This window comes from Neofelis nebulosa, chromosome 3 (genome assembly GCF_028018385.1).
Source record: "Neofelis nebulosa isolate mNeoNeb1 chromosome 3, mNeoNeb1.pri, whole genome shotgun sequence".
Lineage (NCBI taxonomy): Eukaryota > Metazoa > Chordata > Mammalia > Carnivora > Felidae > Neofelis > Neofelis nebulosa.
Window position 1 is genome coordinate 77,231,675 of NC_080784.1, and position 25,156 is coordinate 77,256,830.

Consider the following 25,156-nt stretch of genomic DNA (forward strand, 5'->3'; position numbering starts at 1 on the left):
AAAATAGTAACTAGATTGCAGAAAACTGTCAATAACTTCTTGAAAGAATTCTATGGTTTACATTTTAATTTCACTAGAACGGGCTACCACCGAGGTCATACCCAAGTGCCATGTGACTGATTGATAAGTAGAATGGAGAAGAAAAATTAAAATTAATATTCATATTCATACCTGAAATTTGTTTGGGGACTTAATTTTCAAGGCTATTTAAGAAACTAACCCACTGCTGGCAAGGATTTAGAACGTAAAAATTATAGTTTTTGAAAATTATACGAAGTGTCGAGACATCAGCTCGCTGGTGACTGAACAGAAAAGTTTCTTGCACACATGGACTGATTTGTTGAAACATGAAAACTAAACCATTCTTGGGGAGTCTCCCCAACAAACCAATTCACCACTACAATTTTGGTAGTATGCACCGCCCTTTCACACCACTATTTTGTTGAAAGCTATCAAAGGATAACTCAGGTAAGATTTATGCCACAAAACTGAGGTAAATGCAGAAACAAGATGAACCAACAACTTCTATGGGGTAATATTCTAAAACAGAGATTTGGGGTAAACGCTCTGAATCTAAGGACCCTCTCATACTAATGAAGTTCTTCTCAAGAAATGTTCTTGGAAAAAAAAGTTTTTGACCAACATGTTTTTTGGGCACTTTCTAGGGAAAAGCAGGTACTTTGGGAAGTTGTGCTGTTGAGTCTACACCTACCTTTATAGCTGTATCATTCAAAATTAGTTCCCTCCCAGCAGCTTTTCAAGTGCTTTCAGTGAAAATTTTCAGATACGCAATCCATAGTAGAACCAAGGTGATGTGATGATTACCTTTGAAATAACAACATGAAAAGCCCTCTTTTCAAAAAATGTCCTTCATCCATGCACGGCATAAGACATACTAAATCCAATGAGTGAAGTACCAATAAAATCCCATGCATATCCAGGAATCTCATAAATTGTGGGCATCCTTCTCTAAAGAGAGGCAGCTACAGTTTTCAGCCAATTCTAAAAAAGTGTCAATGAATTGCTCCCGTTTGAAAAAAGTTTAAAAGCCACTTTAAAGATGCATTCATGGTAAAGCCATGAAGAGTCCCAAAACAGAGGCTAACAGCCAGTTCCAGTACTAAAGGTATTACTGGAGAGACTTGTAGAATTTTTGTGACTTTAATTGTAACTAAAAGTTCTGCTGCAGCAGCGTGGGGCTGGTTCCAGCCCATGAGTAACCACGCTCTTGAATAATAATCAGTTCAGGCCTTGGTGTCCTACCAATTTCATGGCCGGCTAAGCGCTTCCACTCTTACCCAAAACACTGCAAGGTGAGGCATCAGAGGTACAAAGTGATTAGCATTTATTACAGAGTTAGCAAAGGCTTAGAAGTCAACAATTTGCTTGTCTCCGAGAACATGATCCTACGCTGATTAGGACAAAGCACTCTTCTTCACCAGTCTATGAAACGGGCCACAGAGTTGGGTGTCTTTTGTGTACTCTAAACATGACAGAAATGGAGTAAACCACTGGTGCTTGAGCTAATCGAGACTGCTGTCTTACCTTCAAGCAGGTGCAATACTAGTAGCTTATGTGGTAACCTAACACTATCAAGTTCTAATTTTACATTCATTTTTTATGAACATAAAAATTATGGGGGCGCCTGGGTGGCTCAGTCAGTTAAAGCGTCTGACTTCGGTTCAGGTCATGATCTCACAGTTCCTGAGTTAGAGCCCCGCGTCAGGCTCTGTGCTGACAGCTCAGAGCCTGGAGCCTGCTTCAGATTCTACGTCTCCCTCTCTCTCTGCACCTCTCCGGCTCACGCTCTGTCTCTCCCTCTCTCTCTCTCTCTCTCTCTCTCTCTCAAAAATGAATAAACATTAGAAAAAAATTATGTAAATCTTCCTTACATGTAAATATAATAATCCCTCTAACAAATGGTATGAAGATTTAATAGACTACATTTTCTCATCTATGAGTAGGTAAAGAATTCTAGAAGTACATAATAAAAGCCTACTGGTTTAAAGTAGTTTACCACTCACACATTTATTATTGCCATGATCAGTTTATTATTTTTTTTTTATTTTTTTTTTCAACTTTTTAATTTATTTTTGGGACAGAGAGAGACAGAGCATGAACGGGGGAGGGGCAGAGAGAGAGTGAGACACAGAATCGGAAACAGGCTCCAGGCTCCGAGCTGTCAGCACAGAGCCCGACGCGGGGCTCGAACTCACGGACCGCGAGATCGTGACCTGGCTGAAGTCAGCCGCTTAACCAACTGCGCCACCCAGGCGCCCCTGATCAGTTTATTATTAAGATAAGATGTCATGATGATAAAAGTAAAAAAGTAAGATCTTCTAGAAGCACTGAAAAATTTCAGGGGTCAGAAGTTTTTAACTTGAAATCTTTTCCTCTTGAGCAACTACTTAAATGGGCCTCGGGAACATACAATCATGGTACAGATTTACACACATATCCAGAGGCGATTTATGAGAACTAAAAATGAGCTCACCTCCCACACCTCAGGTGAGAACATCAACTGGTCTTCTACCTACAGGGAATGACTTGGCAATAGTCTTCAAAATTAAATTTGATCAGCAAAACGATTTCTGTGCATTTATCCTATGAAGACCCTTTCATCTTGCAAAATGGCAGACTGAATAGTAAGAGTTGTCACACACGGAGCATGTCTCTGTGCCAAGACTATTTGAAATATATTACAACATTAAATCTTCTCAACAGTCCCATGGGCTATACTCCCCTTTTTTCACAGGTAAGGAAATTACAGAGAGGTAAAGGAAGTGGCCTAATCAAAGTCATGCAGATATCCTGGGATCTGAGCCAGACACGTCCTCTTAACCACTAGCACCTCTCTAACTACAGTGATAGCCTTTGTAGCACTGTTTAGATAGTAAACAACTGGAAAGATCCTCAATATCCCCCAGCAGTGGTCTGGTTACATAAGTTGGACACTTCTTTTTTTTTTTTTTTTTTTTTTTTAACGTTTATTTATTATTGAGAGACAGAGTGAGACAGAGCACGAGCATGGGAGGGGAGGAGAGAGGGGAGACACAGAATCCGAAGCAGGCTCCAGGCTCTGAGCTGTCAGCACAGTGGACAGGTGCCCCAGTTGGGCACTTCTATATAATGGAAACTATGTCACAATTTTTTTTTTAAAGTAGGTAGCTCTGAATGTACCAATATCGGAAAGGCTGCCAGGATATGTACAGAACATCAAATACACGTTTGTGTAAGAAATACACAACAAATACATCGTTTGTGTAAGAAAAAAAGCAATGTGTTACTCTATATGCCTGAAAATGCACAGACCATCTGTGAAGATACCCAAAAAGGTTAGCAAAGTGGCTACCTCTGCAGAAGGACATCAGGTGGCTGGGGACAGAGGAGGCAGGGAGACCTTTTTTCACTGTGTACCTTTCTTCACTTTTTGCATTTGGTACCATGGTCATGTACTACTTAGAGAAAACATTTTTTAATTTAAAATAAAAGCAGGGGCACCTGGGTGGCTCAGTCGGTGTCCCACTCTTGATTTTGGCTCAGGTCACGATTTCATGGGTCATGAGTTTAAGCCCCACATCAAGCTTTGCACTGACAGCATGGAGCCTGCTTGGAATATTCTCTCTCCCCCTCTCCCTCTCTCTCCTTCTTTCCCTTTACCCCTTCCCCCCCATGCCCTTTCCCTCAAAAAAATAAACTTTAAAAAAAGGTTATAAAAGCAAATGAACATCCAAAACAGCAGTACCCAAGTCCAGCTTAGTATAGCAATTCCAATAGACCTGATGTCTCTTCATCTCAACAGGAAAGGAAAAGTACCTGTGCAGAAAATGCCTGATGGTGTGAACAGGGATAAAAGAGAATCTTAATAGAATATGCCATTTGTTTTCAGTTTTGTTTTGTTTTGGTTTTGGTTTGGTTTGGTTTTTTTAGAGAGAGGGGAGCAAGCATGCCCAAGTTGGGGAGAGGGGCAGAGAGAGAGAGAGAGAGAGAGAGAGAGAGAGAGAGAGAGACTCCTCAGCAGGCTACATGCTCAGCACGGAGCCCAATGCAGGGCTCAATCCCACGACCCTGGGATCATGACCCAGGCTGAAATCAAGAGTTCGACATCCAACCAACTGAGCCACCCAGGCGCCCCTACAGTATGCTGTTTGAATCAATTATAGGGACCACAAGATGTCTGAGAAAATATTCAAGAGAAGACACACAAAGGGAAAACAGCTACATCTAGAGATCTGGCTTATTAGCTTCCAACAGACTAAATATGGATGGAAAAAAAATGTTAAGAAGGTGTAAAGAATTCAGGGCACCTGGGTGGCTCAGACGGTTAAGGGTCTGACTTTGGCTCAGGTCACGATCTCACGGTTCATGAGTTCAAGCCCCGTGTCTGGCTCTGTGCTGACAGCTCACAGTCTGGATCCTGTTTCGGATTCTGTGTCTACCTCTCTCTACGCCCCTCCCCTGCTCATGCTCTGTCTCTGTCTCAAAAATAAACATTAAAAAAAAAAAGTGCAAAGAATTCAGAAGAGTGGCAGTCTTACTGTTAAGGACCACTTTTCTAATACTTATTTTTAAATTATTGTGTAATAATACTTAGTTAAAATTTATGTAGTTTACCTTTCCCTATGGGGTTCATAGCTCTGGGAATTTAGAGAATTAATGTCTTGCCAAAATTTTTGTCAGTCTAGATCACTGGTTCTCCAAATGTCGTTGGAGGAATCCTGTATTCTCCACGGTTCTCAATAATTTTTTAAGGACCTCTTTTTAAGACAAAACAAAATCCGTCAAAGTAAAAGTAAAAAATCAAAAAAAATACATCAGTCACAGCTCACTATGAAGATTTCTCTTACTTTAAAAATCGTCCAGCATTACAGTTTACTGTAGTTATAGTTGAGCGATTTCACCACCATGCACTAAAACTTCTTATTTTTTTTAACGTTTATTTATTTTTGAGACAGAGAGAGACAGAGCGTGAATAGGGGAGGGGCAGAGAGAGAGGCAGACACAGAATCTGAAACAGTCTCCAGGCTCTGAGCTGTCAGCACAGAGCCCGACACGGGGCTCGAACTCACGGACCGCGAGATCATGACCTGAGCCGAAGCCGGATGCTTAACTGACTGAGCCACCCAGGCTTCCTGCACTAAAACTTTTTAAATGTTGTCTTTTTTAATAGGATTTTTTTTTCTACCTGTACAAACCCCATTCTTCCAAACTAACATTTGCCATTGAAAACCGAATATTATGCACCTACAAATACATTTCTTAAACTTTCTCATTTAAAAATATTGCACTCATTAACAGCAGATCTCACTATACTGAAGCCTCCATTTTGCCACAAGCATCATCCTGTGGAAGTCGAAAATAGAACTTGGTAAGAGATCGGTTACCTCCAAACAAAGCAGTGCTTTCCCTCAATGAGAGGTACATGCTCTCTCACTCTCCCTGCACACAGAGATGCACACACGGTGCACGCACACACACACACACAAGTCTAGTTCTGCACACAGATGGAAACACTAATCATTACTTGCTGCCTTTTCAGAGACGCTACAGTACAAAAGCCATATGTAATTTGCAATTAACAAAGGGTAATAGAGGCTCTAATTTCTGCTTGGGGGGTCCAGAATTTAGGCTGACTGTGATGCCTTTCCAAGAAATAAAAGCAAAGCTGAAGCGACTCGTATTAAGCAGTTCCACTGTTGCAGCAAGGGTGGCTTATTGACTGGATGGCTGCCAGCCCCCTAGCAGACCTGCTGAGAGGCTGTCCTCATGGGGAGGAAGGCATTAATTTATCTATAAGCCTCCAGAAGCAACTGGGTAGATCACAGCTCTCCCATATTCTGCTTCAATTCATCTACACTTGCCTCTACAGTGACTGGCACAGACTTGAATGGTTTCAGGCTATCCATACTTGTTTAATTAAAACTCTTCTCCACTAAATTAACATGTGTGTATCAATGTCTTCTGTACAGAGGGGAAAGAAAGTGAAAGTGAAAGCAAGAAAAGAAAAATCAAAGACGGTATTTTAAATTAAATTTTGCTTGAGATAAATGTTGCAATTGGCACTATTTCTCCCTGGAGTTAGTGTTTCAGGTGGAAAACGATGAGCAAAAAGAGTAGACAAGAGTTCCTACTTCCCCCTCAAAGCATCCTGCACTTGAGAGCTAATTAACTTCTAAAATCAAAGGAGCTGTGAAGTAGGTATGGAAGCAAAAGAGTTCCTTTTTGTGGAAGGATAATTTTATATAATATTAACATACATATGCATAATAATTCGCTTACATTCTAAACCCTGCAGAATTACCAAAGATTGATGATCTGACTCAATACCACTGGAATGGAATTGCAGCTTCTCTGTAGATTCTAATGTCCATGCCTAAGGCAATACATGCAAACACTCAAAATTACTACCGACACCCCTTAGCAAAGCCCTTGCTGGAAATCAACATACTTTGTCTCATTAAGCTGGCAAAATGGCTAGAGTATCCCAAGAAAGCAGTAGGCATTTGGGGTCGGTTGTACCAAACATAACATGTAAGGTCAAATGCAGGAATGGCTTTCAGCACAATGACACATTTCACACCAGGAGAGGCAGGTAGAAGTTAGGACCAAGCAAGAAGATAGCAGGAACACATCTACAATTCCCCAAGAACAAACTCAAAATATCTGAAACTTTGAAATTATTGTTCTCTTTCTCTGATTTTTTGGGGGCGGGGGAGTGGTAGGTCAAGGACATATAAGGTGGGTGAAGTTACTACACAACATAGGAGTTTGCTTCAGAATAACTCACAAGGAGGAGCCTCACAAACATTAACTACATACCAAATCTGTGCTAATTCCAAGTAAGTTACATTTCCTGCTTTCATAGAAAAGGAATGTAGGTAAACCATCCAAGAGACAACTGGAGTAAAATTAAAGACAGATTTTTTCCATTCAGTAAACATGGCTCTGTTCTAAAATATTTTAAATTTATGCCCACGAAAATAGCATATAAACATTGCCAGTTACAAATCCGGTAATAAACACCATACTCTGGAGAAGGATTTCCCCAACGTGAGAAAAAAGAGGACAACGGAATGGGAATCAAACAAATTTAATCTGGATTTCAGGTGGGCCTGATTGTGCTAATATTAGTATTGATCTAATGAACTGATAGTGAACTTAGTAGCAAAAACTTTGGGCTCTAGCATACAAACTGTTCATTTTTAGGTTCTTTCTATGCGAAATCTAAGAGAATTTCGAGCTTTAAACCTGACCATATCTAGTTCTAAGGGTTTCCAAACACATGCTTATTATAATTAATGTATGTTTAAAATATAAGTACTTATAAGTATGGTTTATTGAGAGAATAAAACGATTTTCTCCAAAAAGTTGCCACAATCTTTGTCTGTCATGTGCTGAGAATTTAAGCACTGAGTGCAAAAAAGGTAAGGACTGCTATAATGCTAGAATTAAGTATTTTATATGATTATATCACAATAACATCTTCTTTAGTCTAACATAATCAGTATTCTATATTTGTTGCCTGCACAAAACTATAATTACTCGTTGATTTGATCGAAATTACTAGGTGACTTGGGCAATTCAGTCTGCCAGCCAGCCTTCAGGGTAATTAGCCAAATCAACAGTATATCAAAATGACTAATATGTTTCTGAATCATAGTTTAGACTATTTGCAACATCATGGCAATGCTTAGATTCAGTTACAAAACCTCAGTTCATCTTGTTTAACTCCGTGGACTATTTTCCTCATAATTTAATTTACTCTGTACACAAGTTGAGTTTTTCCTCCCCTTCAAGGGAAAAAGGAAAGTGACAATAAAAGCCAAAGTACAAAACTCAATGAAATCAGATACTCTTGTTTCAAAAAATAAGGGGAGGAAGAGGAGGAGAGCTGTTTATTGTGTGAAAGGGGTGTAGCCAAGGAGAAGGAAACAGAACGACAACAACAAAAAATGGATTCTTACCAATCAAACCACCTCTCGGTGCTTCAAATTCCATTAAAGGCCACAATTCTGTTGATTTGATGCCAAATGCCTCTAAAATGTTCTTACCCAAGAAAAGTGTGTTTTTGAAAGAACAAGGAAAGCAATACATTTAAAGGCTGGATAAAATTTTCTTCCATTTACTTGGGTCAGTGAAACATCCATCATACAGAGACACAAACACCTTACAGAATAAAAGATCAGAAGAGCTACACTGGTAGAAGATCTAAGAGCCAGTGCCTCTGGGGGAATCAAACAAGTAACTGTCTGAACAGATCCTCCTGTGATTTCTCCCCTAAATCTAGCTTATGTGATTGGGGGGGGGGGGGGAGAAGGGAGAAGGATCACAAAGCAGAACATGCTAGCCAAAAAATGTGATTAAAAAATAATTAATTCTGCTCGCTCTCGCTCTCTCTCTCTCTCTCTGGAGAATCTTTTCAAAGTAATTAAACAGAATAACAATATAATGAAAATTTTTAAAAATAAAAAAAAAATGCTCATATTATCTACACACTGCAACCAAGCATACGAAATAAGCATGTGCTCAGTGTAACAGCACACGCAGTGTAAATAATGGTAGATGTATTCGGTAAATGGTAGCAAAAGTGTCAAAAGGACCTGGATGCGTTTAACAGATGCTCTCAGATCTAATTCCACCTGCTTGGGCTAAAAAAGAAGCACCCTCCCCACCCCTGTCACATGTAAAGTTCAAACAACAAGCTGCCATTGCAAGTTGAGGGGGGTAGAATTCAAAGCAGAAACATAACATGTCCACTATAATCCTGCAAAAATTTCTACCATCCCCAAACCTCTGGCTGCCAGGATCAAAAACATTATGCTGAACACCTACTAAGTGCCTGCCTTAAATTTACCCTATTAATCTCTTTCTTCTCTAAACCTCTTAATTACATCTCCCTATGGCAATGTACTTTCTACTTTGTGTTCTAGTTATTTCGGAACCAGACTCTGGTCTCCTTGGGGGTAGGGATCACAATTTATGTTATTCATGGGTGATTTACAAAGCACTCATCCAACTGCCCAAGATGCACAGTGTGGAGCATGGAAATAAGATTTAGTCCGAGGCCTCGGGGAATAAGGAACTCACACCGGGGAGAGGTTTACCTGGGCAAGTAACAGTAATAACCAGAAGTAAGGGCTGCCATTTATGAGAGTCAGTGTACCCTGTGCTAGGTACCACATTAAACCATCTGTGTAATTTTCACAACGATTCAATGAGGTAGGGGCTATCATACCCATTTTATAGTTGAAGGAACTGAAGCTAAAGGAAAGATGAATGGTCGCAAGGCTAACAACAAGCAGAGGCAAAGAGACCGGACAAGCTGGAAGACTGGTGAGAGAGAAGAGGAGTCCATTGCAGCAGTGGTCAAGCAAGGGAGTAGGAATGGCTTCACCAAAGAGGGGTTCTTTCACCGGTACCATGTTTGTGCGGGAATGTATCTGAGAGTGACACAGGGCAGCAATTCACCTGACCAAATGAGAAGTGTGTTGATAAAAATACGATGTGATTCTCTACATTCTAGGTCTTAATGAAATGTCTCCATTTGTTATTTGTTTTACTATAATGTCAAGAGAACGGTGTCATGGAGCTTGTACCCATTACAAATCCAACTCGTAGACAGATTAAAAGTTTGGGAATAGGCAAAATAATGGCTGGAAGAAACTGCAACCATTAGTCAACCAGTTGTTGCTACCGCCACAACCTAGCACTCAGTTTAGAAAATCAGGGGTTTCAGCTACTGGATATGCTGTTGCATTTCCCTGCTTATACCAGGAGTAGCTATGCAAATGAAATCCAACTGGTTTGTAATTCTAATGCATGTTAGAAAGATTAACAAAACGGGGGCGCCTGCGTGGCTCAGGCAGTTAAGTGTCCAACTTCAGCCCAGGTCATGAATTCGTGGTTTGTGAATTCGAGCCCTGCATCAGACTCTGCTGACAGCTCAGAGCCTGGAGCCGGCTTCGGATTCTGTGTCTCCCTCTCTCTCTGTTCCTCCTGTTTGTTCTCTCTCTCTCTTTCTCTCTCTCAAGAATAAACATTAAAAAAAATTTTTTTTAAAGAAAGATGAATTAATTACCCAAAATGCTGACTCAAAACACTTTTGTGTTTATTTCTTCATATGGCAAATACTGATCAATATGAGGAACGGCTCATAAGTTTAGTTGTGTATCTACTGCAATTTTTTGTATGTAATTCAAATTAGCAAATTAAGATGTAACTACATGTGTTTTGTAAAATTGTTAATGAAATATAAAACCATGCAATATTTTAAATAAAAATTCAGGTCATTAATCCTTATATTAAATCCCCCCTGTGGATCAGATTCTGCAATCTGGCTCCTGGTTACATAAAATTTCTATAGGCCATGCTCATCTTCTCTATGCAGCATGGTTCCAGGCTTTTCTTCAGATAATTATAATACAAGCACATTCCTGTGTGAGCAATTTAAAAATCCGTGACTTAGCCAGATTTGGAATTTAATACTAGAATAAATCACGCAATAAATTAGGTAAATTCTATACCAAAAAAAGTGGTTCTATTTTTATGGGGCTATACCTCAAACTCTCTTCACACACACACACACACACAGACACGCACACACAGACACGCACACACACACACACACAGGGTAAGACTGGATTTGTTAACAGATTGCATCTTCTACAACTATCCACTTACCTTAAACCCATATCCACCACACAAAGATTATCTAATAACCTCCTCTCCACCTTCTGCTACCCTTCTACTGAATTTCAAGAGCTGACGGCACTGTACTGGCTGCTGCGACATCCACACAGCCCCTCCAGGGCCAAGAGATTTATTCTCCCAGCTGCTACGAGTGTTCCTGGCTGTCAGCTTTCTCTAGAAATTGCCCTCTGCTGAAGACAGCCATTTTACCCAATATTACTCCTTCTCCTTGAAGGCAGCCACACCCATGCCTGGACTAAGGAACGCTGGGACCACCTCACCCCAATTCAGGACAGCCCAGGCCTTTGTGGAGACTTCGTGGCAGTCCATCATCTCTCTCTGCCTAGTCCTTCTTCCTTCTCTCCCCACAGGTATTGATTCAAAGAACACAGCCTAACCTAACCATCTCAGAGTCTGCATCCCAGACGGCCTACAACAAGCACTATCAGTCACCACAAGAAGCCACATACATATCCACAGCTATTAAAGATTACTTTGAAAGAAAGAAAATCCTATTTCTTTGAACAACAAAAATTTTTTGAAATGTTAGAAGTCTTCAAACAGAGAAAGAACATAACTTTACAGGCAAACGAACAAAAAACAACACTAAGGCTGCTTCAATAAACTCAATCCATATTTCCCAATATTCAGTCCTAACCAGTCTTAAGAATTAACACAAAAGTAGCTTTTACTCTATGTGCTTACGTTACCTTTTAAAAAATATTTGTCCCTCATGTTAGACTGGTAGGTGATTTGAGTTCATTTAAAATAAATAAATATCAGGGCAACTGGGTAGCTCAGTCGGTTAAGCACCTGACTCTTGGTTTGGGCCAGGTCATGATCTCAGCATTCGAGAGTTCAAGCCCCATATCGGGTTCTCTGCTGTCGGCACAGAGCCCGCTTCAGATCCTCTGTCCCCCTCTCTCTCTACTGCTGTCCCCCCGGCATGTTCACTCCATCTCAAAAGTAAACATTTATAAATGAATAAATACATACATACAAACAACCTGGAGAACAAGACAAATAAATTAACCCACCTACTAACTTTTTCTTTCAAAAATAAACCCTTTTCAAAGATTTTTTGACTTGTCTGGTTACAGACAAGACAATAAGGTAGGTGAGAGGAGGAAGGGGTTTCTCCCCTCCAACACATGCTCATCTCCTTTTCAAAAAAACACTATTCTTTTGCTTTATGAAAAGAAGGACATGCATCACTACGTTTTGCTTAAGGTAACTGTTCTCCTAGGAAACTAGCTGATCTATGAAATATCACTCTGATAGTTCCAAAGCAGCTGTCACTATGGTACAGCACGAAGAACACTGGACCAGGGGTCAAAATTACTGGGTCCTGATCGTGACCACAGATGTGACCTCACGAAGTCATGACAACATCCTTTGACATCTAGTGCTGATGTCCCACTAGATTGGCAATTAAGGACACTGGCTGGTAAGTCAGGGAGACCCAGGTTCAAGGCCAACTCCCATCACTTTCTAGCCATGTGACCTTAGGCAGGTCACTAAAGGTCACTAAGCCTAATACCTCATGTGTAAAACAGTGAGGACCATATGATGTCAACATCATAGGGCTGCTAGGGACAGTAAATGTGACACTACAAGTATGTGCTCCACAGTGTCTCTCTCATTGCAAGCACCAATACAAATGAGCTGGTATGATTAGCTCTTTTTCAGCATGTGCCTGGCAGAATCCAAGAGCTTCGGGAAGAATCAGTGCTTAGACATCCAAAAAATAATGACCATGAAGGCTCTCCCAGGTGTCAATTCATTGCTTTTCTCAGACTTATAACCTAGATATCCAAAGATTTTGTTGGGGGAAAAAAAGCATTTAAGAAAGTTCAAAGAACATCGACCAGCTGATCTCGGAGCTCTCTGTGAGTGTGTAGCCTGCTCCACAGAGACCCTCTTTGTAATGTAGTTTCAGCACCACCGCTGCAGATACTTCCACCACTTGTCACACAAGGTAGAATGCAGCTGATGGCCTGTATTGCTTTACGACAACCCTGCAGGGGACAAGGCCAATTAATGGCACGACTGCACAGAAGCACATCACAATTATTTTCTCCTGGTTTCTGAGTAGCAATGATGCGTTCCAATCAAAACTGCCCATCTAGAGGAAGAATCACCATGTAGTTTTCCAACAAAGGGAACAAGTGTCAAGGCAGGAGTCGCTGGAGCTGCTGAATCCGATGAAGTGGGGATCAAAAAGAACGTCTTCGCAGTGGTAGCCTGAGACGCTGCGTTTCCCTCTGGCCATGAACGTGGCCACCAGAGAAACAAAGTTTAGGCTCTAAAATAACAGCAAACAGTTTCTGTTATTGAGATGAAGACTCTGTCCCTAAGCCTGAATATGTTCGTGGTCCTCCTTCTTTTATGCACATCCCCACAGTTCCAGATCTTTTCATAGTAGGCATATTCTTCAGTCCTGGATGACTAGGACATCTTCTCACTGCTCAGGTCTTGGCTTGCATGGCTCTACCACTGGGAAGTCTTCCCAGAAAGACTGGACATTTTGCCCCACAAGATGATAAACCCCATGAAAGCAAGATCTGTATTTTGTTCACTGCTGTATCAAACCCAATGCCTTTGTTGACCAGGAAAGAATTCACCAAAAAAAATTTTTTTAAGCAAGCATTTATTTGGGTGATTAGAATTGCAATTCGTGGGACACACTGAATCGTGTTCCAAGGAAGACAAAGAGGGACAGAGTTATAAAGGCGAAAAGTTAGGAGTGTAGTTTTCATTGAGGCACAGTATACAAAACAGGAATTGAAATTAGGTTAACTGGGGTTGGCCGGAATGATATGCAAACGAGGGACTGAAGCGTCTTAGACTGAACTGGCTCCTTTCAAAGTGAAGGATGTGGATGATCCAGTTGCCATGGTGAGGAGGAAGTTAAATCCCCACTAAGGGCTTGTGGGCTGGCTTAAAAGTTCAAAAAGATCATAGTTCTTGCAATGAGTACCCATGTAAGCTCCTCCTCCCATATGACCTCCCAACCCTCTTTTAGAAGAGACTCTTAGCTAGGCTTGCTTCCCCCCTGCCCATCCCCCACCATTAAAATCTCCTTTTACACCTTACACAATGCACATAAGAGTCCCTTCACTAATATTTGTTGAGTGAATTAATGAATGACTAAGTAAAAGAAAGGGAAACAGGGTTGTCAGGCCAAAAACTTAAGCCCAGTTTTACCTATCATTTCCATGATGTTTAAACAACCATAATATGTTTCTGAGAGAGGAATGGACATAATTATCTTTAAAAATTGCCTTTTCTAAACTTCTCCTCCAAAAGCATATTAAATAGGGTTTAGGCATTCACCTTTCCCCAAAGGCCAGAGGCTTTTCAAAGCAGGTTTTTCTTTTTTTTTTTTTTTTTTAATTATTTTTACAGGAACTTTTAATCCATCAAGACAGTTCTTGTAATCAATAACATCCTATGCTCTCTGTTTAAGGGTAGGGTGATAAAGGTAGGTTATTCTGAGACTAAGAAAAGTGAGGAAGTATCTTGCCTTGGTAATTTTAGTCAATCTTATTGGCAGTAAAGGAGAGATATGAATTTAATGTGCATTTCCAACCTTGAAGCTACTAACCTTTCTATGCCTTAATCATCACAATATCAAAAAAACATTTGAACTGCAAAAACTCAATGCATTTACGTCTCATCCCACAATACTGATATACAGAAATACTAATCTGTGCTACCTAGACCTTCCTGGAAAACCAAGAGCTCTTAAGATAAAGGCAAAAAGAGTGAGAACAGTGAGGACTTACATACTTCTGAGCCTGAAGAGCAAAGCTGCATTAAAATTATGGTTCTAAGGGGGCACCTGGGTGGCTCAGTCAGCTGAGTGTCCAACTCCTGGTTTTGGCTCAGGTCACCATCTCACAGTTTGTGGGTTCAAGCCCTGCATCGGGCTCAGTGCTAACAGTACAGAGCCTACTTGGGATTCTCTCTCTCTTCCTCTCTGTACCCCACCCCAACTCTTATCTCAAAAATAAATAAATAAACTTTTTACAAAAATAAAAATAAAATAAAATGATGGTCCTAAGAACCAGTTTCCAGGGCAAGGTTTAGTCAGACTGAATCAGCTTCCGTGGACTAGCTCCATACCATAGCTTTCCTCAAACCACGGCAGAAGAGAAAACCACTGAAGCCCACACTCCTAAGGAAACCTGTTTCCAAGCACAAAGCACTAAAGAACTTCACAGAGTTGGAGGCCTCTCTCTGCCCGTCAGGGACAGGTCATTGCTCAAGTCCTCATCTTCCTCATCTTCACACTTCTTCCATTCTATCAGAGTTAAACATTGGCACCTGGGAAGCTCTAAGTGGGGAAAGGAAGGATTGAACGGTGCCAAAGCTGGACTGTCCGATTAGGTTAACCTGAACCCTTTGACCTCAGCCCCAAAGAGTTGCAAACATTGATTATTTTGTTCTAAGCAGTACCTCCAAATTTGGTCAGCTATGTCTGGGAAGCCAGACGGACAGATGTAGATGAATAATTAAGGTAAATGAGACACAGTGTGACAAAATGAAAAATCAATGAGTTTCAAAACCAGATCAAGATTCATTCTGCTCTGAACCAGTTCTATGAACCTGTTGCTTAACCCCTCTGCGTCTCACTTTCTTCATCTTCACAACATGGGTTAAACAGTTTGTACAGTCTCCTCCAGTTCCTAAGTCCTAGAATTCTATAGAGCCCATCACATCTCTACTGAAAAATCAACCAAGTAACTACTCATGCAACATCATGTGCCTTGGGTTTGGTGCAATGTGAGTCATGACCCTTGCCCTAGATCATCCATCACATTGGGGATGACTCATCAAAATGTTATTGGTCAACAGGAACAGTGAATGAGTGGTCAACAAGCGCTTAAACACCTGGAGTTTCCCATGATGATGACATAAGAAAGTGGTACAATCTCTGAAAGGCAATTTTGTGAATATACCAGAAGTCCTCTTTAAAGCCAGGACCTATGACCTGTTTAATTATAGAAATATTTATTAGTCATTTAAGACCTGGGTGTAAACTATAGGTCCACTATAGACAAATTACATAAACAACTAAATTGCACTCATTATAATGTTGATTTAGAATAATACTTAATGACATAGGCAAATACATATAATGTTAAGAAAAACAGGATACAAAATTATATACATGGCATGGCCATAATTGTATATAATGTATATAAATGCTCTGTATTATCAGGTATATATGTATAATATTTATAAGTAAGACAAAGAGGACAGACACCATGTGAAGAACATTATCTCCGGGTATATATATATTTTAACATTTATTTATTTTTGAGGGAAGTTCAGAGAGAGAGAGAGAGAGAGAGACAGAATCCAAAGCAGGCTCCAGGTTCTGAGCTGTCAGCACAGAGCCTGACGTGGGGCTCGAACTCACAAACTGTGAGATCATGACCTGAGCTGAAGTCAGAGGCTTAACCAACTTAGCGATCCAGGCGCCCCTCCAGGTGTATTTTATTTTCTTCTTTGATGTTTCCATTTTCCAAAATCTCTATTTTAGCATGTAATAATCTCACAGTCAAAGGAATTTTTAGTACATAAACAGGACTGAAGAATACAAAACAGCAAAGACTTAAGTAATTACTAACTTATTCTCCCTATTATACTAGTTAGGAGTTCAGACAAAGAGCCATCACTCTAGGCTGGGGGACTGAGGAAATTCACAAGTAGAATTTGAGTGTACAGAATAGTATTTAAGAGCCCTGACTCTAGAGCTGGACTGCCTAGCTTCAAATCCCAGCTCTGCCATTTATCAACTGTGTGAGTTTAGGGAAGTCCCTCAAACTCTCAGCCTCAGTTTTCTCATCTATAAAATGGGACTGATATCAATTCTTGTGAGGATTAAACAAATTCATATAAGGGTTTTAGGGCAGTGTCTGACACATAGTAAGCATTATGTAAGTACTAGGATAGTTATTAGAAGGGCATTTTAGACTACCTATGCATAATACACTAATACATCACCCTTTTGCTGAATTCTTACTTTGTGCCAGATACATATACAACTCAAACCTCACACTTCTGTGAAGGAAGGACTATCATTATGCCCAATTTATAGATGAGAAATCTACAAGATTAACTGCCCAAGGTAAGCTGCTGAACCAGCATCTGAACCCCATGCTAATGTGACCCCAGAGCCCATGTTCTTTATCATGACACCATCCTGTATGGAGCAGTAAACAAGCTTACCCTGGGCAGACAACTTACTTTTGAAGAGTCCATGCACAAGAGTGCATGGAACTGGATAATGAAAGCCAGACAAGTGAGTTAAAGCTCTAGTTCATTAAGGCAATTAGGAGTTGATAAAGATTTCTGAGCAAAGCAGTTCCAGGACAAAAGAGGAACATAAAGAAATTAGTCTGTTAGATAAACATGGGATATGTTGGAATGAGGCTTTTGACAGAGAGACAGAGAGAAAGACACAGAGAGAGAGAGAGGGATTATAACTGGTGCAGTGATGAGGCACTGGGCCAGGTGAGAGGACAAAGAGAAAACAGGGCTGAACAAATGGAAGAAAAAAAACCTGCTTTGAAGGAAAAATTAAGAACTTGGAAACGCTGTACGCTGGGAGAAAAAAAAAAAAAAAAAAAAAAAAAAACAGGGACAAACAAGTCACATCCCACAACCCAAGGAGGGTCAGACTAGAAAAGTTTCCTTTCATGTTGATTTCTGTAAGTTTTGTGAAACATTTAGTGCAATTACTTATTTGTAAAACGTATGTTAAAAACCAAACCAATAGTAGCACAAAACAAAGCACTATGCTACACTGTACCCTGTACAAGCAATGGGGGGTGAGCGAAAAGGTGCCCCGCAGGGAGCAACAAAGTGATTAGCAAGGAATCATAGAACATAAACATCTACTGTGGAAAGGAAGTGGCTATTTACAAAATCAAGATAAAGATCCCACTAATGGCTAATGCTGACAAAGAGCCCAGGTCTGATAACATCTTCCAGGACAAAGACAAGCTGATTTACCCCTTGTTTTAAAGAGCTTGCCAACAAAAATATGTGATTGATCTAATTAGCTTACTGCACTGAGGAAAACACGTGCCAAAATCATGTGTCCTCACAGACTAGTCCTTCCAGGACAAAGCAGTGTCGCATAAAAGCCTATCCTTCAACTTAAACGTCTATGCTCATTAAAAGGGACGAAACCCAGCAGTCCTCAGCATGCAGGAGCTTAATGAACATTATTGGATAGTGATGACACAACATGAGTCTCAAAAGAACAAGCTCTTGTGGTGGAAAAGAGGAAGGAACAGGAAGGACTACAAAAATGTATGTGTGATGGCTAAAGTCCAATTCTCTGCTCCGGCCAGGCAATTCTAGTACATTATACCGGCATTAACATTCCCACTCTCCACTTTAATGGTTTATTAACCTAATCATAATGCCTGTCTTCACTTGAGGTTATTAGCAAATGTAAGCCATGTCTGTTGGGTCCAGCAAAGTAATTCATTCGTTCAACAAATCATCTTGGACATTTGCCCTGTGTAGGTAATAAATGATTATCTCTATCTAGTCTTGTTACTAAAGCCAGACAGGGTCTAAAAACCAGTTTGGTGTGCTAAAAAATCCTTCATGAGCAGAGATGAACAACTCAGAGAAAAGAAAAGTGACATCACTAGCTTCATCTAATAGTCTGCAGATCACAAGGGGCAGGAGACTAACTGGTTACTAGCAGGTGGTACATGTATTTCCAAAAAGCAAACTGTCTTCTTCAGAAAGGGTATTATTACTCAATTTGGACTCGGCCAAAGTCAGCACAAGAAAAAAATAGTATGTAGTTGGTTATCCAAGTTGTCTTGCCTGTTCTACCTTCAACCTTCAACATCACTGCCTGGAAGGATCCTTGGTCCAGGAAGCCATAGCAGCTCATGCTCTCGGAGCCCGGGGTCAGCGGATGTGACCTGAATAGCCGGGCAGCCTGCCTGACGTGGGGACACAGGGCACACTCAGAGCATACAGTGGGAACAGAACAGGGTCAGCCATCTAAGCAGACTGCTACTACTTTTTCTAAACTTATTTTTACCACTAAGATCTTATATAAAAACAATTTATCAGTTCGTGTCTGAAGTAAGGATAATTTATTATACCAAATTTTACTGCTTAGAGTATGTTTTGAATAGCCTTGAACGTGAAAAATGAATCACTTTGTGTCACCTTATATTGAATAATGAGCATCAGTTATAGGAGAAATTTCTCACAGGAAAACAAAATGTTTGATTTTACCAAATGTATAATTACTGCTATTTAAGTATTTGAAGAACTAAAACTAAACATCTATGACAACAAAGAAATGCATCAAACTTCAGTTTTCAGTGAGAATTGTTTTGAAAGGTATTTATAGATAATTTAGTTTTTAGAGGACTGTCTTCTCTGAAAAGAAAACCTGCCCCCTGCTTGGCTGCAGACCAGTCTTAGTCAACTACTCAATTTTGCTAGCATATAGCTCTCTGGGATGGAGGGGCTGCAGAAATCCTACTGCAACTGAGATGACTGTGGGTAGATGAACACAAAATGTCCTTGAAGGCAGAGACTCTTTAAAAAGGACATATGTACACATTTTCAATACTTTGTTTCATCATGAACCCTAAAGAAAAGCAAATCCATTTGCCAATATTTTCACACTGCCATTTCTTCAAGTACAGGCATACTGACTGAAGTTCAAAGTTGTCTTTCTTGCATGAACCATGCTCATAATGTATAATGTATCATTTCCAGTTTGGCTACTTGAAGCTGAGAAAAACCTCAGTGTGAATCTAAGTGTAGAATCTTTTCATATTTTAAACATCTTCCCAACCTTTTAGAGTTATCTCTTCCACACCCAATTTGACAGCAATGTCTTAGAGCAACTCGCCTTTATTTTACTCTTTACAAAGAATTCAACTTCACGGGAACAATTGTCTCTCCGCACATATATTTTATCAGTTTCAACGTTATTTGATGAAATTATATAATTACTGTAACAACGCACACAACTCAGCAGTGGGAGGAGACATCTGAACCTCAAGAACACCCTGGAAATAGTCGACCAAATAGAACACTCACCAGGGAGTGGGTAGTGTGTTTTCCAGATGGAACAGAAGGAACTGGAGATCCAGGGAACCACTTAGATAGGTTATGAGAACTGCCGTTGTATGACAAGAAAGAAGCCTGTTGTGTCTTCAAGAGCCAGCCTCCAGCTTAAAAGGGTATCTCCAGGCAAAGTTATGTCTTGTTTAGAGAAAATGTCAGCTAAGTCTCTCAGGGAGGGAACTTCTGTGTCTTTCTGCAGCATCCCTTGTGGGAGAAGTGCTAGAGAGTCGTTCTTTTTGAGAATGGAAACATGTACTGCTATCCGCATAGCCTAAGGATATCCCAGAGTTTAGTTTCCAGTAGTCACTCTGGACAATAATCCCTAACAGACAAGCTGGTGAAAAAAAACTACAGCTGGTAGAGAAAAAACTGACACACAGATGGCAAATAGAATCTCCCACATCACACACACCCCCACCGACACACACAAACACACACAAAAGACACTGCTCTATACCTGCACAAGGCTATTACAACTGGCAGCCAGAGTACTGAAGTCAGCCCCCTGGCTTATTTTTTATTACTATTATTCCCACTTGGGAGATTAACAGGTTTGGTATTCATGCTCCAGTTTACCATAGACTTCACCACTCCCTATGGTCTCACACCTGCCTCACCCCAGCAGAAATGCCACTGAATCAGTTAGGATATTAATAGAGTTCCACCATAACTTGATCCTGTATAGACACTTTGGTTTGTCTCTAGTAACAACTAGGAGTGCTCTTAGAGAGAAAGCATTTGCCTTGGCAGAAGCACCCAACCCCGGCAGTAAAGAATGACTGGAGCATTCACTTACCACAGAGAAACAGAAGCAACTGAGTAATGAACTGTTCAAACACCTTAGCCTCCATAAGAACCATATGAGAACCTTGCTGAAATGCAGATTCCTTAGAGCCCTTAATCCTTCAGATTCTGATTCAGTGCGTCTAGGAGTGGAGATCCAGGAATCTGCATGTTAATAAGCACCCAAGCTACTTACTTTTATTACACTGATGCAAGAGGTATAATAATAAAAGTATTAACAACAACCATAAGGGCTCCCCAGGCCATGCTCCGAGCAATTTACATGTAATAACTTAATCCTTGGGACAACCCCATAAGGTAAATACTATTATTATCCCCATTTTACGAATAAGGAAACCGGAGGAGAGAGAGATTAAGGAGCATGGCTCTGCAGACTCAGGTGGTGAACGGAAGAGCCGGGATGAAAAACTAGGCCATTTTGCTAAAGAGTTCACTGTCAACCACCCAGCTATACCACACACTACTACCTCGCCTAAAGGAAGCTGTAAAATATAAAATACAAATCCCTAAAGGTTTACAGCTTCTGACTCAGCAAAAGCCCAGTTAGGGGAGTCCTAACAATGCCCATTTCCACATTCATCACCATCCTTCATGGCAGAAAATAAGGAGTTTATTTTGCTTGTCACAATTCAAGAAATTGTAGAACTGGTGAAAGAGACCGGGAACAGGATGAATGACCAGACTCAGGTGCCCCGATTCTGAAGCAGGATTGTAACATCTTGTGAAAGCTCTCGACAGCATGAAATAAAACAGAACCCTTATATTCTCCCAACTAAAGTTATGAGAAAGGGAAAGACAATAGCCCAGTTATTAATAAATCTAAAAATAGTCCAACCCAATTCCTACACAGTTACCCCAAGCTGAAAAATTATGATCAAAGTTAGAGGGTCTCTGAGGAACAAATCAAAAGGCCATGTTGGCTAGACAAAGAGTTCTGAGACTTGATACCAAAAGCATGATCCATAAAAGGAAAAATTGATAAACTGAACCTCATTGAAATTTAAAACGTTTTGCTCTGTAAAAGCCTATATGAAGAAGATGAAAAGACAAAATAAAGACTGGCAAAAAATATCTGCAAACTACATATTCAACAAAGTGTCTAGAAAACTAAAGAACTCTCAAAACTCAAGAGTAGTAAATAATCCAATTAGAAAACAGGCAAAAGATGTGTACAGACATTTCACCAAAGAGGATACCCAGAAGCAAATAAGCACATGAAAAGTGTTCAACATTATTAACTGTTAGGGAAATACAAATTATAACCACAATGATGTATCATTAGACACCTATCAAAATAAGCTAAAATTTGTAAAAATGACAACACTAAATGTTGGTGAGGATGTAGAGAAACTGCATCGCTCATACACTGCTGATGGGAATGTAAAATGGTACAGCCACTCCGGAAAACAGTTCAGCAGTTTCTGTAACATGTAACTCCAGTACAACCCAGCAACTGACCCAGTGGGTAGTTATCACAAAGAATGAAACCTACATTCACACAAAAACCTAGACACAAATGCTCATACCAGCTATATTTGTAACAGTCAAAAACTAGGACCAGCCCAGATGTCCAACAGGTAAATGGTTAAACAAATTATAGTATATCCATATCATGAAATATTACTCAGCAATAAAAAGTAACAAACTACTGATAACAGCAACAACTTGGATAAATTCCAGGGAATTATTCTGAATGAAAAAAGACAACTTCAAATGGCTGCATACTGTACAATTCCTTTCACATAACATTTTTGAAATGACAAGATTTTATAAATGGTGGGTGGATTAGTGGTTGCCGGGAGTTAGGTATGGGAAGATAGGGACTGGGAGGGCAGGAGGGAAGTGACATGGTTAGGTACGGGCAATTCCAGTATTAGAACCGTTCAGTATCTTGCCTGTGGAGGTAGACACGCAAACCTACCCAGATGGGAAACCTGTATAGAACTTAACAGGGTAATAAAGGCACACACAAATAAGCACAAAATTGGGGAAGATCAATGGATTGTATCAATGTCAATATCCCGGTTTTAATATTATACTATAGCTTTGCAAACTGTTTCCATTGGGGGAAACTGGGCAAAGTGTACAAGGAGTTTCCCTGCATTATGTCCTACAACAGTATTTGAATTTACAATTATCTAAAAAAAAAAAGAAATCAATTTAAAAAAAGGTCTATGATCCCAAGTGTGTAGGTAAAATCAAGTACTGTACTGTGTTCTTTCACTGGAAACGTAAAATAGTGCATCCTTTCTGGAGGACATTTGTCAGTGCTATTGAAAGTGAGAAACACATACATACCCTTTGATCTTTGGTCCAACAACTCAACCACTAGGTTATTAATCTTAATGAATAATTTATGATGTATCGAGCATTTAGTTACAAGAGCATTTATTTCAGCGGAGCTTTCTTAAAGACTGGAAACAACTAAGTGTGGTATATCCGCACAATGAGATTCTAGCTAGTCGTCAAAATAACCTTTGGGAGCAAAACAGGTGACTTGAAAGATCATCAAGATGCATGCAGTTGTTCCATGAATATTTATTCAATTCCAACTAAGTGCCAGGCACTGTTATTGCACTATGAACTCTGACATGCCCACAAGCCACAGTCCTGGTGCTCATTAAACTACACAGTCTGGTAGACCGTCCTCTATTGGTAAGAAACACTGTGCATTGGGGCGCCTGGGTGGCGCAGTCGGTTAAGCGTCCGACTTCAGCCAGGTCACGATCTCGCGGTCCGTGAGTTCGAGCCCCGCGTCAGGCTCTGGGCTGACAGCTCAGAGCCTGGAGCCTGTTTCAGATTCTGTGTCTCCCTCTCTCTCTGCCCCTCCCCCGTTCATGCTCTGTCTCTCTCTCTGTCCCAAAAATAAATAAAAAACATTTAAAAAAAATTAAAAAAAAAAAAAAAAAAAAGAAACACTGTGCATGTATCTCTTCGTGTGGCTACAAATACACACATACACACACACATACACACACGCACATATGTGCATCTATAATATAAATTCAGGAAGGACATAACCCAAAATGTAAATAGTGGTTATTTCTGGAAAGTGGGATTGTGTGTGTGTTTAATTTTATTTGCTTTGTTATCTGTCTAAATATTCTAAATTTCTACAATTAACAAGTTTCATTGGTATTAATTTTAACTATTGAAGGAAAAAAGGAAGGTCCCCAGAGATTGTTGTCTTTGTTTTTGCTTTTTACTTTCTTTTGGTTTCTATCAGGGTACAATCAGAGTGAATTTTTTCTAAATCTTGTTTCAAAGAACTCAAAGATCTCCTCAATTATCAATGTCAATAAAGACAAATTAACCAAACTGGATTATCTCGGGGTAAGAATTATGTCCATTCAAAACAATTACATTTCCTCACAAATTCAGGTGTGTAAGCAATTTCTAGCCCTTGGATTGAGCTGGGGTTACTACTTCAGGAGGTTTGTATTATTTGCTTGCTATCAGAAAAACAATGCAGATTAATTACAGAAAAACAAATGTAATGCAGATATGAAAAAAAACACACAACTAGTATCACTCAACCAGACAAAAATAACTATGTTAAGCTCCAGATATCCTACTTTAAACCCGCATCTACGTGTGCATATTCACCAATTCATGTGCTTGCACTTACCCTAAGACTTGCATAGCATATATTATAACTTTTTTCTTTTGCTTAACAACACATGCAATTTTAATGACCTGTTTTAACATTAAATATGTGTATTTAAGGGGCACCTGGGTGGCTCAGGTGGTTAAGCGTCAAACTTCGGCTCAGGTCATGATCTCACAGTTCGTGGGTTCAAGCCCCGAGTCAGGCTTTGTGCTGACAGCTGGGACCCTGGAGCCCGCTTCAGATTCTGTGTCTCTCTCTTTCTTCCCCTCCCCAGCTAGTGCTTTGTCTCTCTCTGTCTCTTAAAAATGAATAAAAACGTTAAAAAATAAAATGTATGTATTTAACCAACTAGTGTCATAAACAGGGGACAATGAACATTCTTTTTACTAAACATTTTCGCATATCCTTAGTTTTGTCCTTTTGTGAAAACCCTAGAAGTACACACACCTGAAGGCTTCTGATATAAGTGGGCTCCCAAAGAACTGTACTGATCCATACTCCCCAAAATTAGTAGGGGAATAAAAGCGATCCACTTTCTACATGCTTACTAATGCTGCTGACCAACAATAAAGATTAACTTGTCATCAAATTCTCTAGAATTTCACCTTTGGGGGGAAAAAATTTTTTTTAATATTTATTTATTTTTGAGGCAGGGAGGGGCGGAGGGGGGGGCAGAGGATCCGAAGTGGACTCTGCACTGACAGCAGAGAGCCCAATGCGGGGCTCAAACTCATGAACTGTGAGATTATGACTTGAGCCGAAGTCAGGCATTCAACCTACTGAGCCACCCAGGTGACCCAGAAAAAAATCATTTTTCAGCGAATCAAAATAGAGGAATTATTTGGCTGTGAGTTAAATTAGAAATTTTAATTTGTCAATTTCACTTTAATTGCAGAAATTTGTCCGACCCTCTATGGCAAACAA

General features: G+C 40.0%; 1 protein-coding gene across 2 annotated transcripts in view; it reads right to left on the reverse strand.

The window, feature by feature from the left end:
* FHIP1A (FHF complex subunit HOOK interacting protein 1A) overlaps window positions 1-25,156 on the reverse strand; it is a 248,154-nt gene that overhangs the window by 97,900 nt on the left and 125,098 nt on the right. Inside the window, exon 3 of one of the 2 annotated variants that reach the window (XM_058721168.1) lies at window positions 713-825. The exons of the other annotated variant lie outside the window; for it this stretch is intronic. The gene's annotated coding sequence lies outside the window, so the exon portion shown is untranslated. The remainder of the gene's footprint in view (window positions 1-712; window positions 826-25,156) is intronic. 2 annotated transcript variants of the gene reach the window in all.